Raw genomic sequence first — 19,738 nt, 5'->3', positions numbered from 1 at the left:
GCATTTGGTAGGTAGGCAACATACAATACATTCGTGTGTATACTTGGCTGCATAAACCTTTAGAAACGCATTTTTTTTTGCGATAATTTTCATGAATATTCTCAAAAATTTAGAATGCCGTCTAAATTTGGCAACCCGTAAGTAGTTTGTAGTTTGCTCCGCAGAAAATGCCGATGTAGTCTGCTATTTTAGTAAGTTGCTTTCCTGAAAAAAAAATTGAATATCTCGAAAATTACGCGAGCTAGAGAGAAATTCGTTTTAGTTTTGTATTTGCCAGAACCGTTATGGTCTGGAGGAATTATTTCAGAATTTTCCTCGAACCCAAAATGTTTCGGACAAACAAATCGATGGACTGTCCATCGATTTTCTCAAAAATTTTTAGGCTTCTGAAAATTCTGAAAAAATTCAGGTAGACACTAACGGCCCTGACGAATCCAAAACTGCCGTCAGTTCCTCTCTAGATCCGCCAGTTTTCCAGATTTTTAATATTTTTCCTTCCAGTTCAAAAATTTGAGGTAGGTAGGCAACCTACAATACATACCTGTATACTTGCTGCATAATAATTCCTAAAATCGCCTTTAGCCACGCATTTTAATTTTTTCACGATAATTTTCGTGAAAATTCTCTAAAAATTAGAATGCCGTCTAAAGACGGCACCTCGTATCAAGTTTGGGCCGCAGAAAACGCCGATGTAGTCTGCTATTTTAGTAAGTTGCTTTCCTGAATAAAAAAATTGAATATCTCGAAAATTACGCGAGCTAGAGAGAAATTCGTTTTAGTTTTGTATTTGCCAGAACCGTTATGGTCTGGAGGAATTATTTCAGAATTTTCCTTGAACCCAAAATGTTTCGGACAAAAAAATCGATGGTCCATCGATTTTCTCAAAAATTTTTAGGCTTCTGAAAATTCTGAAAAAAATTCAGGTAGACACTAACGGCCCTGATGAATCCAAAACTGCCATCAGTTCCTCTCTAGCTCTGCCAGTTTTCCAGATTTTTTATATTTTTCCCTTTGGTTCCAAAGCATTTGGTAGGTAGGCAACACACAATACATTCGTGTGTATACTTGGCTGCATAAACCTTTTGAAACGCATTTTTTTTACGATACTTTTCATGAATATTCTCAAAAATTTAGAATGCCGTCTAAATATGGCAACCCGTATGTAGTTTGTAGTTTGCTCCGCAGAAAATGCCGATGTAGTCCGCTATTTTTGTAAGTTGCTTTCCTGAAGAAAAAAATTGAATATCTCAAAAATTACGCGAGCTAGAGAGAAATTCGTTTTAGTTTTGTATTTGCCAGGACCGTTATGGTCTGGAGGAATTATTTCAGAATTTTCCTCGAACCCAAAATGTTTCGGACAAACAAATCGATGGACTGTCCATCGATTTTCTCAAAAATTTTTAGGCTTCTGAAAATTCTGAAAAAATTCAGGTAGACACTAACGGCCCTGATGAATCCAAAACTGCCATCAGTTCCTCTCTAGCTCTGCCAGTTTTCCAGATTTTTTATATTTTTCCCTCTGGTTTCAAAGCATTTGGTAGGTAGGCAACATACAATACATTCGTGTGTATACTTGGCTGCATAAACCTTTAGAAACGCATTTTTTTTTGCGATAATTTTCATGAATATTCTCAAAAATTTAGAATGCCGTCTAAATTTGGCAACCCGTAAGTAGTTTGTAGTTTGCTCCGCAGAAAATGCCGATGTAGTCTGCTATTTTAGTAAGTTGCTTTCCTGAAAAAAAAATTGAATATCTCGAAAATTACGCGAGCTAGAGAGAAATTCGTTTTAGTTTTGTATTTGCCAGAACCGTTATGGTCTGGAGGAATTATTTCAGAATTTTCCTCGAACCCAAAATGTTTCGGACAAACAAATCGATGGACTGTCCATCGATTTTCTCAAAAATTTTTAGGCTTCTGAAAATTCTGAAAAAATTCAGGTAGACACTAACGGCCCTGACGAATCCAAAACTGCCGTCAGTTCCTCTCTAGATCCGCCGCCAGTTTTCCAGATTTTTTATATTTTTCCTTCCAGTACCAAAGCCTTTGGTGGGTAGGCAACACACAATACACACTTGTATACTTGGCTGCATAGTAATTCCTAAAACCGCCTTTAAATACGGATTTTAATTTTTTGACGATAATTTTCATGAAAATTCTCTAAAAATTAAAAGACCGTCCAAAGACGGCACCCCATATGTAGTTAGTTAGTGCCGCAGAATACGCCGATGTAGTACCCTATTTTTGTAAGTTGCCTTCCTGAAGAAAAAAATTGAAACTCGAAAATTATGCGAGCTAGAGAGAAATTCGTTTTAGTTTTAAATTTGCCAGTACCGTCATAGTCTGGACGAATTTTTTCAGATTTTTCTGGGCCCCTAAAATTTTTTGGCAGAAAAACAACTGTTTTTTGCAATATGCAGTTCAATTACTGGGACACGAGGCGTCGTCATCTATGCACTGAAAGCTCAATTAGTTCAACAGTTTAATATGAAACTGTTACAGATGGCTAACTATTAAAGAATTCTATAGCATTTTAGTCTGGTTTCAGACCAGTAGATGGAGAAAAAGTAATTGAAATATATCAGCACCAAAATTTAAAAAAATTTATAGTGCTTTTCTAAAGGCGGTACTGTACACATATATATATATCAGAAACTGTTGCAATGTTGGAAAATAAGAATGGGGGCTGAGATAGATTTAATACAATATTAAAAGAAAGAAAAGTTTATTTAAAAGTTCAGAAACAGTCTGTAAATAAATAAGTGTGGCATCAGTTTGTGTTGATTATTGTTTCTGGGAAAGTAGTCTATGACAGAGTTTTCATATACCAGTTTATATTGTGGTTGATGGGAGCAATGCAAAAATATACTCCTAGCCCCAGACGATTTAATATTTAACGCCTAGGTACTAGGAATATTCATCTTCGAATATTGCTCTCCTTTTATGATTTTTGAAGTCCTTCTGAAAAAAGAAAACAGTTGTTTTACACGTGGCAGTTAAAATAAAATATGATATGATGAATAAATTAATATTTGAAGAAATATATTTAAAAGCAGTAAAATCAGCGAACGATTTCAAAAACAACTACTCTGCGGACTAAAACCACGCTCAGCACTAAATTCCACTCGCAATCAGAGTAGTTGTTATGTAACTGTTTTCATAATACTAAAACTATAGTACAACTTATTATACATAAAAATTATGTTAATTTTATGTTTAATTCCAAAGATTCTTGTAAACGGTTAAGTAATCAAAACAGCTATCGATTACTGTATTTTTTACGGTGTTATCGATGTTAAAAATCGAGTATCGGAAGTTAAACCATCGATACTGTTGCCCAAAACTGGACAGACTGTTTCAAACATACAAAATACAATTGTGATATGTTTTTCTGTAAAATTTGTGCTTACTGCCCTGTATCTATGTTAATTAATATAATTTATGCTTATAGACGTACCCTTGGAAAAACACACTATTTATTAAAAACGCAAATATACTGAAAACTCAAAACAAGTTTGAATTCATGCGTAAAAATTCTAATCGCTGGATCAGTCGCAACAATCTGACGCTGACTTATAAGCGAATAAATTATATATGAAATGAAAATATAAAACAATCGCTTAATCTCTATAACGGCGCGGATCATGAAGGATCGAAATAAAAGCATTTTAAATTGAACCGACTCAGTGTATTGTTCGATTCGATTGATATTTATTTTTTGGAATTTTGCTGAAAATTAAGCTATTTATAATTTCCAAGCGATTTCATTTCATGGTTCGATACGCAATTCTATGGCGTTTAAAAGTATTACTGACATATCGATTCCTGTGACGAAATATAAGGTATATTTCACTAAACTTTCGAATGGGATGATGACTATAGAATAAAAGAATACAAATATATATTATTCGGAAAACTGTATTTTATGAAATTGAATCAGCATTGCCGTACTGATTAAGAAATTGAAATAAATTTTGAATGGCATCGGGGGTGAGATGGTGGTTCACCACGAGAAGGGTGAATGAGGATGAAGGAAGCCTAGTCTGTCCCTCCGTGTGTGTGTGTGTGTGTGCTCTGCGGTTTCGGCCGATGACATTTAGGGTTGGGGGGACTTTTATCCGGCGGTCACAACTAATTCAACGAAATTCGATCATATTTTTAATTGAATTTCACAGCGAAGACACCTGTTTAACGCAACCGATTTACATGGAACACAGCATCAGCTAGCAGGCGCTTATCGTTTGTACAATTATAAGATTAGAATACTGCGACATTTAAAACATACTAGTAAGGAGCATCGGCTCCTTGCACCTGCGAGGATAGCGAATATAAAGCAAATCACGTTGCGTAACACAAGTTTAATTTTCTTCACAAAACGAGAGATAATATAAACACCACACCCTGTATATCTACTTTACCGATATGACGATCTTTTTTCACAAACGCTTTATATTTAATTTAAGTTAACATTATTATGTTGCTTGATCTAACGCAGATTTTGGTTGACGCAAATTTGAACTAAGTATTTTAAAATTAAGATATCTGATAAGGAAAACAAATCAAGGAGCACACTAATGAACGGCTCTGTGAATGAGAGGCGGGAGCGGGCGGATGTGATACGTGTTGTTTGATTTTGCGGTATATTAGGCGGCAAAACAGAAGAGAGCTTTTATTCGAGCCAGTACGTCATATAATATTAAGATCAAACGAGCTTTATGCTTTTATACTGAAAGCAGCGCGCTTTTGAAGCGACTTGCATTCAGGCACATGGATGGCGAAACGCGACCATTCAAAAACATTTTTAACCATAGCATCGGGTCTCATTAACCGTAGTTTAGAGTTTCTGCCGTAAACATGATACATATACCTTAACTCGAGAGCCCTGGGCCCTCGTCAGGATGTTAGGGAACATCACGTTATTCATTTATGTGATTAATTTTCTAATAAATTCTACCAGCTTACAATTAAATTTTTATTTATAACACTCACTGTACGAAAATGTTAAATTGTTTTGGGGTATTTTATACGAATGTTGTTCATTCGTAACCAACAGAGTTTTCTATCTTAACGAGATAACTTAATACTTACACGAAACTCATTGAAAAAGCATCAAAACCAAAGAAAAATCATCTAACCTGTGCTATATCTAAGGCGTCGTAAAATCATCCGAGTCAATTTAATTCACGAAAAAATTTCAAACTCGACGAAACACGTCCCAAAATCATCTGAACCAACGAAAAATCATCTAACCTATTCTAAAATTATCTATCTTATTGTAAAATCCCCTAATATATTGCAAACTCATCTAATCCAACGTAAAGTCTTCTAACATATCTTAAGACCCTCTATCTTATCGTAAAATTATCTAAACTATATTAAAAAAATAGTCAGTCCTATTACAAAATTTTTTAACATATCGTAAAATCTTCTAACCTATCGTAAAGTTTTCTAAGATATCGTAAAATAATCTATATTATCTTAAAATTATTTAAACTACAGCAATATCATTTAATATAACGTAAAAATCATCAGTCCAATAGGACAATAGTAACGTCATGCAACCTATCATAAAAGCTTCTAATAAATCATTAAAAATCGTCAGTTCCAGCGTAAAATCATCTAACCTATCATGAAAAATCAGCAATTCTATCGTGAAGTTTTCTAACATATCGTAAAATCGTCTAATCTATATCAAAAAAAATTCAGCCTTATTGTAATATTTTTTAACCTATCGTAAAGTCTAACAAATCATAAAATCGTCTATGTTACCGCAAAATTATCAAAACTACTGTAAAATCATTTAATATATCGTAAAAAATCATCAGTCCTACTTTTAAAATGATCGATATGATGATATTGTAAAATCGTAAAACATCAGTCCTATCGTAAAAACACAACTTATAGAACAGTCTTTTAAAATCGCAAATTCATTTATTTTCTCGTAAAATTATCTGAACTATTGCAAAATCATTTAATATGTTGTAAAAAATCATCAGTCTTATTTTAAACATCAGTCCTATTGCAAAATCTAAGAAATCTTAAAAAATCATCAGTCCTAATGTAAAAGTTTTTAACCTACGTAAAATGATCTACCATATCGTAAAGTCTTCTAACATGTCGTAAAATTATCTAAACAATAGTAAAATCATTTAATATATCGTAAAAAATCGTAAGTCCTGTAATAAAATCATCATATCGTAAAATCTTCTACGAAATCGTAAAAAATCATCAGTTCTATAGTAAAATCTTCCGACATATCGTAAAATTGTCTATCCTATCGTAAATTTATCTAAACTACTGCAAAATCATTTAATAGATCGTAAAAAATCAGCAGTCCTATATTAATCATCAGTCCTATTGTAAAATCTGCTAAGAAATCGTAAAAAATCATCAGTCCTATCGTAAAATCACATAACCTGTCGTACAGTCTTCTAAAATTATCTAAACTATAGTAAAAAATCATCAGTCCTAAAGTCTTCTAACATGTCGTAAAATTATCTAAACTATAGTAAAATCATTTAATATATCGTAAAAAAATATAAGTCCTATAATAAAATCATCATATCGTAAAATCTTCTACAAAATCGTAAAAAATCATCAGTTCTATAGTAAAATCATGTAACCTGGGTAAAGTCTTCTGATATATCGTAAAATCGTATATCTTATCGTAAGCTATTGAAAAATCATTTAATATATCGTAAAAAATCATCAATTCTATATAACATCAAAAAATATCAATAAATTATTACAAAATTAAAATCTTTTATTTTTTCAGAAAATCCTCTACTTTATCTTAATATTATTCGGAAGAGGTTAGGTTAGATGATTTAACGATGATTTAAATGATTTTACAATATATTAGATGTTTTTCGACTTGACTGAGGGAAAAATAGATAAGAAGTGAATAGAAAAGACCTCCGCAAACTTTGACAGCGCCGTTATCACCCTGTACGTCCCTTCGGGAAGTCACCCGGTACAAGAATAATATGCAAAATGGACACAACGTTTAATGTGGAGAGGACACCGAGGACAGAGTGTGCAGTGCATATTCTAATTACTTGAGGGTGTAATTGATTTGGGTTTCTATCTCGCGGGAGTACGATGGATCGGTCTCCGGAGACCAAATGGCATCGTTTAGAAACACCGTCATATTTATTTAGTTCACTTTGCATGATGGGACGCCGCGGCAGCCACTTGGTTTCAGCAATTATACGGAAACAGACGTCGCAAAAGCAAAAGCGTAATCAGGCCCTCCGAACGAACGACGCCGTCTAACAAATTTCACGCACAATTACTATTCATAACGTTACGAAAAATTTATGTAAGATTGCGGCTACTTCCGTCAGAAATAAATTAATCGAATATGAGGGGAAACGGTCTTGCGTTACGCTTTGTTTTCAGTTATTCGATCGTAATTCACGTCGGGTTCATTTGATATAGATTTTCATACATTTACAATATTTTTAAGATAGCGATTAACGTACATAAAAATGTGTACCTAGTAGAGGGATTGTTAAGTCAGGGTTCTATTCTATCGGATATGTAGATTTTTCTTTATCGGCGCCTCCAAACAAATGGCTCGTATGAAACCGGGGTTATCGGATCGCTGCAATGTTTTAGGCTTAAGTCACACTTAGAATTCAGAGGTTGGTAATGGGTTCGGCCTTAAATCCTGCGTTAGGTAACCCGATAAAGGCGCAACGTTCCCTAGCCAACTTATAGCGGAAATGACATCAATATTTTCACTAGAGCGATTCGTAGAAATAAGTGTGGTAAACTTAAAACGATAAAATTTCGTAGTTTGATGATAGTTAACGCGATACAGATCAGGAATTTATTGTGACGTCATCGCAAACTCATCGTAAATAAAGTTTATGTACACGTGTACGTAATTATAAAAAGTGTAAAAGACCCTTTTAGAGATTTTTTTTTTGATTTCTTAATCTCGACATTCAGTCAATTAAAAATGTTACCGCAATAAATTTAAAAAATTCGAGGGGAAGTTTAAAATAAACCATCAAATTAAATTAAACCATAAATAACTTGTTTCAAACGGCCAGCGGAAACTATAATATACCAATATGTGTCCGCCAGCTCGGTGAAAAAGGGCTGTTAAATATAAATGACATGAGCCTATAAACTATGTTTTTATTTATCAACTCCTCGTACGAATATTCTCAAATACTCTCCTGTATACAAAATGTGCAGTTACTATAATAACCATCAAGAATCTTTGGACCTACTTGCAAACGTGTCAACTAATAATAATCATTGAGTGAACATGCATTGTATTCATGGTGATTTAGGTTAAGTATGTTAGTATACATCTTTTTTTTTGTATTATATTATTTAGTTATTAAATGTATTGTATTTTTCTGTTTTTACCCATCCTGTAAATGGAATTTTCTGTTGGGTGGTGTATAAAATAAAATAAAAATAAATAAAATAAAATAAACGACACTTATAATATTCTTTCTAAGTTCGTTTTTCCTTCTCAAGTATTATTTTTATTTCTTATACGATGTCAAGTAGCAATCGTTTAAATGCGGATTTTAAAAAAGTTTTCATAAAATAATTCACTTCTCCATTTTTTTCTTCCTATCGCGTGATATCTAATGAGAAAATAAATAATTATTATGTTTAAAGAACTTATAGCTGTTTTACATTGACAATTTATTCATGAATAAATTGACGAAGTTCTTCATGAATTAATTCACGAATTTATTGGTAAACAGTGTGGTTTTACACTGATACAGACTTTGTCAAGTTTTTTGAGGCATGAATCAGTTCTACCAACGAATCAAAGAAGCAAATAAATTTCAAAAATGTCACCTTTCCACTCATAATTGTAGTGATACAACAGCGGTACCGTTTTGACAAATAATATATAAATATCAGTGTTTGTAAATAACAAATCAGTAAAAACAATGCAAAACTAGTACGACGCTACGCAATTATTTACATATTCCAATGACATAACCTCATTACTGATGTGAGGCTGGAAATTTGTTGGGTTGGTACTTCCGAACTTCACGAAGAAATTGACGAAAATTAGAACATGCTCTAATTCGTCAAGAACTTGATGAATAAATTCATGAAGTTATTTGACAGCAGATTTGGTGCATTACACTTGTCCAATTTCTTGATGAAGCGACTTCATGAATTAATTCATCAATAAATTGTCAATGTAAAACAGCTAGGTATTAGTTTATTTTTCAAAGATGAAACATTTTTCAATAAAGCCCTAAAAAACTTGCCCCGAGGTGATAACAAACCATTATTAAACTGTTTATGGTACTGAAAACCCTTTTTTTATATAAAAAATGGCCTTTTAAAATATGTAAGTGTTATAAACATTATGACAAAGAAGGTGTAACTTATTTTATTTCTAATTTCCGATTTTTATTATCTAGATACAAGCTAATAAAAAATTGCATTCGGGGCGTTCGTTCTACCGAAATTCCACGTAATTTGCGCACAGTCTCAGCTACAGGTGCTCCGTATTGGTTTGATAATTTCCAACAAATACTTTGCCAATTTATTACAAGCAGAATTAATGGAATTAAAGGAATTTCACTTTTATGAATTTTTACTGATGTGTAAATTAATTGCAGATTTATTTAGTAATAATGAAACAGTATTGCTTACACTATGTGGAAATAATGTACCGTTTTTGTACAGACTGACACAAACTATGTAAAAATGGTACTAGTATATACAATTGTGTAAAAAACACAATTGCTTTAAAAACATGCGTAAATTTTTTTGGGGGCACCGTTCTACTACCTTAAAAGAATTCTCTCGACGAAAAATTATTTACTTGTTATTGTTAGTGAAAAGGGCATAGTTTCTAGTTGTAGTTGTAATGCAGTGGTGATGCGGTAGTCGCGCTGTACCAGTCCCGTTATTTTTTAGTTTGTCCAATTTAATTTGGGAAATGGACTAGCAAGTGATACCATAAACACGGGCAGACCTAGGACCTCTCGAGCGACGTGACAAGTATCTCGTCTAAAAGCTTTCCCCGCATAATTTTTTAAGCCCGCAGCCTCTCGCCGTCACCGATGCGCGTCCCAGCATTCAAATATCCACCATTTAGACACAATAACACATAACAACATTACACACAACGGCGGAACGATCCTAATGCGGCCTAAGCCGCTCTCGACTCCGTTGGAAATCAGATGGTTCGAGTTAATCGTATGGAAATTAAATATCTAAGTAATATCCGACCGACTGAAATGGAAAGCAGATAAAAAGTATCACCGTCGCGTTTTGTATTTGGCGTTGCATTTGGTTTTATTCCCGTTCAATTTTTCTTACCAATAAACATGATTGACAGTTGGACGTACGCGATAAAATCGTATTCATGTCGACCGTATTCGTTTCGACTTCCCTTCTTATCGGTCGCGTATATCATTAAATATTCATCTCGTAAACATTCTTAGTTTTCAATTAAATATCGAATCCCGAACGTACTGTACCGCAAGTGGGTTTTTACTTGGACGCTAAATAATTAATTACTCTCCGTGAAGCATATAGGAAATTTTAGCTAAATTAAGAGAATGTAACATTCCACATCTGGAACCCCGAAAAGACGACAAAAACAAGTTTTTTTGTATGACAAATGGTGCAGGGGTAGTCGCAGACAGAAAGCGGAATTTAAAAATAGTCGAAACAACATAAATTTGAAATATCTCTCTTCCTGGCTTGTCCCACTGTCTTAATTATAATTATACGGGAATTAATTAATTTTTTAAGTATCATCTAAAAGAAATTAAAACAGTTAAAAAGTCATAAAGAAAAGTTATTGTTCCGAGGGGGTAGGTATGTTTTTTATAACTGCAATTACCATTTTAATTACTAAATTACAATTTTTCTGGTTCCTATTAGTATGCTAATCTTCGAGATATAACCGAGGTACACAACAAACAGACAAATAAATTGATTACCACCGAATTTTTACCCCAAATCTTCCCTCCTCTACAACCCTGAGATGTCTTTTTTCACCCTATAGTCTTATTACTTTTTCAGGTGCCAAAAAATAGTTCAGTAATTGAAAATATGTAAAAATTAGGAAAAAATCCGTAGAAATCAATGAACTACTTTACCCCCCCTGAATTTTTGGGCTACATTTTCAAAATGGCGTCCAAAGTTCACAAAAAACAGTTTTTCATTTACAAAAAAAAACTAAACATTTTAGGAAAAAATATTTGAAACAAAAATTGTAGGAATTAATTAATTAGTTATTGCAAAAAAACCGCTAAAATATCAAATAGCTGTATCTCTTTCAAAAATAAATATTTTTTTTATGAAACTTGGCGAAAGGATAGCTCTTAGTGAGCAAATTAAAGTGATTTTTTCAAAATTGAAAAATATTTTGTAGTTTTTGCATAAATCGAGTTTTCGAAAAAAAAGAGAAAGAGAAAAAATCCCCATAAATCATAGGCCGCCACATCTTTAAGAACGGAGTTGGGCATAAAATTTTCTTTAATAATTACACTATTATGTGCAAATATTGCGGGAGCCTCAAATCGATTTCAAATATCGAAAAATCGGTTTTTCTTTCGGCCCCATAAAACTTTGATTAACTTTTTAATTCGTATCAAAATGTCGATACTGTCATTCATGAAAGTTGACATTTTTTCACGAATTTAAAAAAGTCTGTCCTACGACCAACAGGGGCCGAGAAATATTTTTTTTTTATAAGACTGTAATACTACTATTGTATATGTCGATCCTACGTAACGAACTACGTGTATTTTTTCTTCTCAAGCCCCCCCCCCCTCCACCGCGCGCATCAACGTGTCGAGCCGACCAAGCAATATACGGGGTCCATACAATAAAGTTTCGTTGCGGACTATTTTGAGGTCGTGGCGATTTTTCGAAAAATAAAAATTTTCTCTGACCCTATTGGTCGTAGGCCTATGAATTATAGGAATTTTACAAAAACGCTTTTTTTCGAAAAACGCGATTTTTGCAAAAACTACAAAATATTTTTCAATTTTGAAAAAATCATTTTATTTTGCTCACCAAGAGCTATCCTTTCACCAAGTTTCATAAAAAAATATTTATTTTTGAAAGAGATACAGTTGTTTAAAAAAATTGCGATTTTTAGCGGTTTTTTTGCAATATCTAAATAATTTATTTATCGATCAAAACCGGTTTGGGCTTATTCGGTCCGTATTAAAAATTCCTACAACTTTTGTTTGAAACATGTTTAGTTTTTTTTTATAAATGAAAAAAAACTGTTTTCTGCGAATTTTAGACGCCATTTTGAAAATGAAGCCCAAAAATTCAGGTGCGTTAAAGTAGTTCATTGAATTCTACGAAATTTTTCCTAATTTTTACATATTTTCAAATACTGAACTATTTTTTGGCAAAAAAATGAGGCATTTTCGAAAATTTGATAGGACTACTATCTATCGATGATCAGTTTTAATTAACAAAAAATCACAAATAAATTGAAAATTTCCAGTTCCAGGGTGGGGATAAAGACTGTTGCGGTTAAGAGAAACGTCATAAAAGAATTGTCGACGGTCTTAAAAATCACAAAGTGTCTGGAGGATGCGATGTATTAAAAATTGAATACGTGACGTTATATTGTCATTAAATTAATGAATAGTCCATGGTACCTGCACCTGATTTATGAGGTAAAACATCATCTATGTTAAGTGCCAGTTTTCCATATATCAAAATTAAGGTCCACATTCTAAAGGCGTTTTTGTTGGATTTTACGATGACAATTTTATGGACGTCAAGAATGAATACACGGGCAACTCAATGGTTGTCTTACAATGTTGCAATTTTACTTAATATAAAACTTAGAACCACTCCGGAACGTATTAATATTTCATCGAAGCTATGCGGTGTGAAACGATTTCCCGTACCGATAAAATTATGCAAATAGAATTTTTATCCAAAAAAAATCCTTCGAAAACGTTTCATTTACAAAACATACCGTAATCGTATTATCGTGGAATTTTTATTCGAATGAAAGAGACTTTATGGATATGCATTTATTCATGAAGAAGTTTCATGTATTTAACTAAATTATTTACCGGAAAGTAGGAGCCAAGGAATAATGAATAATAAAATCAATACTAACTTACAGCAGAAGCTACACATCGAAATTTATATAGCCACTTGTTTGTAAATGGACAACTATAATCGAATAAATATATCCACTGGAATTTAAAGTATATTAAATGACTTGCATTAACATATAAATAAAGTTAAATATATTTCTATAGCGTTCCACCTACGAGCAACCTGTCGTTGCAATACATTGAAATCAAAACTGTAGTAAAAAAATCAGAAATGAAGTAAAAGAAAACAAAACTGAACCGAAAGAAAAAAATGAAACGGAAAGAGAGGTAAAAAATTGAAAACGCGAAGACGGAGCCTGATCAATTAATGAAGAGTAAACAAATATTACCCTTGTTATGACGTAAGTCGTTTGAGTTGTAGGCAAGTGAATTTGCCCCTGAAGTGAGTTGTAAACTCTCGTAACACGCACATGTTGCCGCTATTAGTGGCAATTAGTAATCAGTGACAACACCAAGCGCGTGCCTCAAAACTAGTTTATTTTAATCCTGATCGCCAGCTTCTTCCGTTGCACCCCTCAGCCCTCGTCCCGTACCAATTTATTCCCTATTAATTTCCTTCAGTCCGCATCGGAAAATAAGTTATTACAAAGTTGGCAATATTTTATTTGAGGAAAAGCATATAAATATCATCGTTCGGTATTTACTGGTGGAACGGCACCTTAATTCGGCTGTTTATCCGAGGATAACTCATAAATAAAATCGGAAGGGATATTTAAAAGCCTCACTCCCCCATTCCTTACGATAAAAATATATAAAATAATAGCGTTTTTGTGACATTTTCTAAAAACATAAGAATACATTTACTGAAACTGTATTCGTTTCGTGTCATTTACTTTACGAAATTGCTCTAAAAAATGAGATTTCGGAATTTTATGTCCCCAGTAAGTACTTTAAAAACATGTGTCTGTTGAGGGAAGGAAATATACATAAATATCCCGCTGAGAGAGGAAACGCACTCTATGAGACCCACATAGTTCGGCACCACTATAAAAAATATATATTTCCATAATTGAATCCTAGTGATTTACTTTATTAAGTCGAACTGCTCCATTGAATTACTTTACGAGCAACTAATGTGGTTGGCCCTTTTTTAATGAACGATTAAACAACATAAATTTAAAAAAAAAAAACGGAAAATTAGAACTAAATTAACTAACAATTACTTTGCCGATTCACAACTGAACTAATGCAAAAAGTTAAAGGGTCCAAAGAATTTCAGAAATTTTTGCTTGGAAAAATTTTTTCAGCTAAGCCATGGACCAGAGATAGCTTGTTTATTTAGCTTCAATTTCCTTTTTTTTTAAATTTCGATACGACCATTTTCATCGAAATATCGGACATTTAATGGAAAAGGATCCTTTTGTCTTCAGTCATCGATATCTCGGAAAAATTATTTTTCATCTTTTACACGAATTTTAGAAAACAGGAAAAAGGGTAATTTATACCATGTTTATAACAGTCAAACTTTTGAAAAAAATTGTAATTTCACGTTTTTTGAACTTAAACACTTCATAATCTAGATTAAAATGGAAAAAAAATTTTTTTGAGGTTTTCTTACATTTTTACCACAAATAACGTTTAAATTGATGAAAAAAAAAAATCGAAATTTTTTTCAAAGAAATAGTAGTTTTGAAAAAAATTGTTTTTAAGTGATTACAGACACAAAAATTAATTAGAAATTTGTCTCAAAAAAACGGTATGAATCGGGGTCGAAATGTTATTTGGGTCATCAACTTTAATTTTAATTTCATACAGAGTTGATGAAAAGAAGCATAGGACGAAAAAGCCGAATCGTGCTGGAAACAATTGGATTTTGTTTTCTTCAATGTCCGGAACAAAAAAACTTCAAAAATTTCGAAAATTTTTCGAAAATTTTATTTTTTTTTCATCACGTTATTTGTGGTAAAAATGTGAGAAAACCTCACAAAATAATTTTTTTCCATTTTAATCATGATTATGACGTGATTAAGCTCAAAAAAAGTGACCCTTTAATTTTCTTCAAAAGTTTGACTGTTTGAAACAAAGAAACGGTTCGCTAGATCGAGATGAAACTTCACAGGGTTCTTCTGGTTATATCGAACTGTAAAAGTCATGCTTAACATTAGTCATTTCGTGAATACAGTGCAACCTCCATTATCCGAACTAATTATTGTAAGGTCTTGTTCAGTTAATCAATTTGTTCGGATAATCAAATTTAAAATGAACAGTTATTTTTCTAAAAACCTTTTTTAATACTTCAAGTTTGTAATTATAATATGGAAAAACATATACAAAAAAAATATAAAGACATGAACACTTATTAAACTACATATTAAAGTATGTATACATAAATATATGTAGGTACAAAAAAAAAGTTAATTAACTACATATTTAAACATATTTTATTTAAAAAAATCCGTTATTTTTCTTTGTGAAAGGGATTTACTTTCTAATTTTCTGGCTCTAATCTGCATCTTCTTTAAAAGAAATATGTTGTGAGACGTTTCGCCATTATCACTGGCCCACGTTATACATTTGTCAAAACATTGCACGGCTTCTCCATAAGTTATTTTGTTGTCGGCAGCTTCTTCGGTCTCATTTTCTTTCCACATTCTCTATATTGTGCAAGATGTCATTGTCAGTCATTAAATCTATCACATCTTCCTGTCCCACCGATTGGGCCGGGCGAGACGAAAATCCAGTCGCACACGCAAGCGCGGCAGCAAATTTCGCATATCACCCGAGCTCCGCGGCCATCCAGTTCGGATAAACGAGGCTCGTTCGGATAATGTCTTGCGTTTTTTTCCGTTCGATGAAGTGGATATTCGGATAAAGGCCTGTTTGGATAATGGAGGTTACACTGTATTTCTAATATAGCCGTCAATTTTCTAAAAAAGCATAAATTACCCCTTTTTTTTGTTTTTTAAAATTCGTGTAAAAGATGAAAAAAAAACAAAATTCCGGAAAGGTTGCGACAGCATGTTATAGGAAATTTATTCCAGTTTTCGAAATGATGATTGAAGACAAAAGGATCCTTTTCCATTAAAAGTCCGATAGCTCCTAAAGAAAATTTACCAAAAGATCTAAAAACTAGAATCTTGAGCTTCAAAATGCTTTGTTTTATAAGAAAAAATTGAAAAGCGATGAGAAAAATAAATAATTAAATAACGTTTAATCGATTTAGGCAGATTTGTTTAAAAACATATAACACGTTTGCAAATTTACGAATCCCCAGTTCTAAAACCGCAGACAACTAAGTGTCGCCGTACGCAACACCCTGTACATGCATTACGCTCTCCATACGAGCTCCGCGATTTGACTTATTCAATTTAAGGCTTTTACAATAGACTATAATATTCCCCTACAATCAGAGAGCTTCAATTCGGTGGAGAATGATGGAAGGAAGATGCGATCATGCCACTTCAGCAGACATTAGCGGTAGCTTTGCATCCGCACTCACGCCTTTACTTACCGCAATGCCAGTGGCGGAACTTCCCCACGGCCTATCCGATTTTCCCCACAGGACGAACTTAAATTCTTAACCGATTTATAATTTACTCGAATTACTTTGCCCCCTCTTATGCATATAGTCGCTTTAGAACTACTGTAACTTTTATATATAATATTTAACATACAGCTCGGATTATCGAGGTTCCATGGTATTAGTAATAAAATAAAAAAAATAATGTAAAAAAAATTATACTACGTTAGTTATACTATTTACCATAAAATCTATATCAAACTCATTGTTACCGAAGGTATATTATTTTTACTGTGCACTTAACATTTTATACTTGACCCAACATATAAATTATGTAACGTAACCCATATATTCTGGGAGATTTAATACATTTCCTATTTACCAAAGGAACCAATTGCAATAAGTGAAGATCCTATCAAGTATAAATTATCGCTGATCTTTTTAACATATTCATAGGTACGCTACTGGTTGCTACTCTCAATTCTACATATTACAAGTGTCCCTCCACTGCTGTCAGCGCCGCTTTTTGAGTTTAATTCGTTCCCGCTCAGACCGCAGAATTTGATTTTCTATTTGTTTCATTTAAACAAGGCAGCTGCTGTAGGAAAAATCAATTTGGTCCGATTCGTTTGTGTTTAATCAGATGCAATTATACCAGACTGCGTCCTTGAAACATGTATACCGTACTATTGACGAATTGTTGGACATAATTGTTTATGTACATCGAAATGCGTTTGGATATAAGTCGGTAGAAAAATAATTAATATTAACTAAATTATTAATTAAATTAAATTAATATATTAATATTCTAACTGAAAAAAAAAAAAATCCAGATCAGCCGTAATGAGATAATATCGGCGGAAGCGCTGAGCACATGTAGAAACCGAATAGGAAACGGTTCGAGATCTCGTCGCAAAGACAACCGTGAGAATTAGGAAGTCGAGAGGCCGTGAGTCGAGCCATCAAAACGTGGAACATCTCGCATAAGTCATGTTAAAGGTGTTTATGATTTCGCATGTAAGAAACCCTTGCGTGGGAACGGGACCTCGAGGAAACGGCCTAGACGCGTCTGGGTCTCTCGCAACTTCCGGGATTCCCCCACAGGACCCCGACAATTTCATCTTGGCGTGCCGCAAGCACACCGCAATGCGGTTCCGCCTGCATTCCGCAAATTAGGAATCTCGAAACACATCAAAATATTTAGGCAGGCCGTGAACAACGAATTGTGAGGAAACAGTAACATGTCACAGAAAAGGCAAGTATATACAGGGTGTAAGAAGTTTGACTGACATTACTTCAGTATGAGATAGAGTAATCATAAATGAACAAAAAAGTTGTATATTACAGGAGCGTAAGATTAACAGTTTTCAAAATACAGCGAGTATTAACATTGGGGAGTTTCATCGCAACGTGACAACAGCGCTACACAGCTGTAGCACACCACGTGTGCACGCGGCAGACTTGTCCTACGGAAAAAATGTAAACAACTATTATTGTGAAACATTTAGTAAATTTCAAGACAGTCGTTTTCCAGTTTTTAAATAAATAAAATAAAATGCTTAAAATGTCCAACACCATTTTCGACGTACGCACGACACCTTCGAATCCAATTTTCGCGCACTCGCTGGAAAACACCTCAAGCAAAGGCAATAGTGGTACGTAAAAACACTCAGACACGGTCCAATTCCAGATACCAACTGAACTGCGTAATGCTGGACAACTTAGTACAGTCTTTCCGATATCAATTGAAGAACCAAGAGGTTGACAGTATGTAACAGGTTCGGTCGCTGACGCAGCAACTCGGCATCGTGGAGGGGGTAGAAATGTATACGCCCAGTTGAAATATGCGAGCGCGGGCAAGCGAAATACAAACACAACTGCATTGGGCCACTGGGCAATAAATCTCAGCTGTCGACAAGTGGTTGATAAATTGCTCAGCAGTGCAGTGCAGCAATGCGGAATTTGGCGTGATTCAGGAAATTTTAATTTATTATAGGCACCTTCTATTAATCATTGATATTACAATAGCGAAAGGGAGAAATAATATTATTACAACATGACATTTTGGAGACCTTTTGAAACGGAACAAATCGAAATTTACCATCAATATAATAAAATTGTTTGAGGACATAAATAATTGAAATACGTTGTTGGCCAAATGAACATAATTTTTTACCTTTAACAGAAAATTTTTTTGGGGACGCCTATGAAAGTCATTAAATTTTATTGCCAGGCGTTTTTTACATGTTCAACTCACTTCGGAAAGACTATACCTCGTGTTATCTGCCGCGCCGTTGTCACATTGCTCGATATGAATTTTATCGAATTTTAAATGTATTACAACGCTAATTATTTTTTAGAATTAAGCATAAAGAAGTTCAAAAAGAGCGATTCTAACAGCCTGTATATACTTTCGGGGTAATTCCAAAGCACTTTGAAATTTTCGAAGTATTTCAATGTATTTGGAAGTGTTTTCAGTATCTGGAAGCTTTGGAAGTACCACGAAAACCTACAAAATACCTCGAATTGCCGTTAAAATACTATTTATTTCAGCGTTTTAACTTATCTTTCCAATACGTCAAGCAACGTACTTTAAAATATATTTAAGCTCTGCCCGAGGCTATTTGTAAGCCGTGTCAGTAAATTATAAGCTTGAATATGCTTGCGAGAAAATGTCCAGAACAGCTTTATATAAATTGTTTCACAGTGAATTGCGAAGTACCGGTTAACGTTGGGCAAATAAAATGAGGTTACACCTATCGGTGTAAGTTTATTTTTCGGTTCGAAACAGATACGTCATTTAACTTGTATTTCACTTCAATGAACGCGGATGGGAGTAACAAATGTACTAACAAAAAGCGCCACGTGTGGAAGGGATGAAAAATGCGGGCGATAAGAATAGAACCGCTTTAAATCCGTAATGTTTTTTAAATAGCGAACTGCGGGGATAATTATAAATTAAGGGAGGCCTCAAAGTCTAATCTCAAATGCATAAAAAACAAATAAGACGTGTTGCTCCCCAGGCTCCTTTAATTATTTTAAAAATAAACGTGAATTCGTCCTATTTTTAGCTACAATGGGAATTAACTGCTAGCGCGCTTTCCGTAGTTTTCGGGATTTTTTTTCGTACAGGGTGATCGGCGTTTTCGTCTGAATTATAAACATAGAAGCCT

At 33.6% G+C, this 19,738-nt stretch overlaps 1 long non-coding RNA gene across 1 annotated transcript in view; it reads right to left on the bottom strand.

The window, feature by feature from the left end:
- Positions 1-2,707: 2,707 nt before the first annotated feature.
- The window catches only part of LOC108906792, a 52,792-nt gene continuing 35,761 nt past the window's right edge, over positions 2,708-19,738 (bottom strand). Inside the window, exon 3 of the long non-coding RNA XR_001964303.2 lies at positions 2,708-2,960. This is a non-coding gene — a long non-coding RNA (uncharacterized LOC108906792). The remainder of the gene's footprint in view (positions 2,961-19,738) is intronic.

This window comes from Anoplophora glabripennis, unplaced genomic scaffold (assembly GCF_000390285.2).
Source record: "Anoplophora glabripennis isolate ALB-LARVAE unplaced genomic scaffold, Agla_2.0 scaffold5, whole genome shotgun sequence".
In the NCBI taxonomy this organism is placed as follows: domain Eukaryota; kingdom Metazoa; phylum Arthropoda; class Insecta; order Coleoptera; family Cerambycidae; genus Anoplophora; species Anoplophora glabripennis.
Note: the sequence above shows the minus strand (reverse complement) of the source record. Positions and strands in the feature narration are given on the sequence as shown.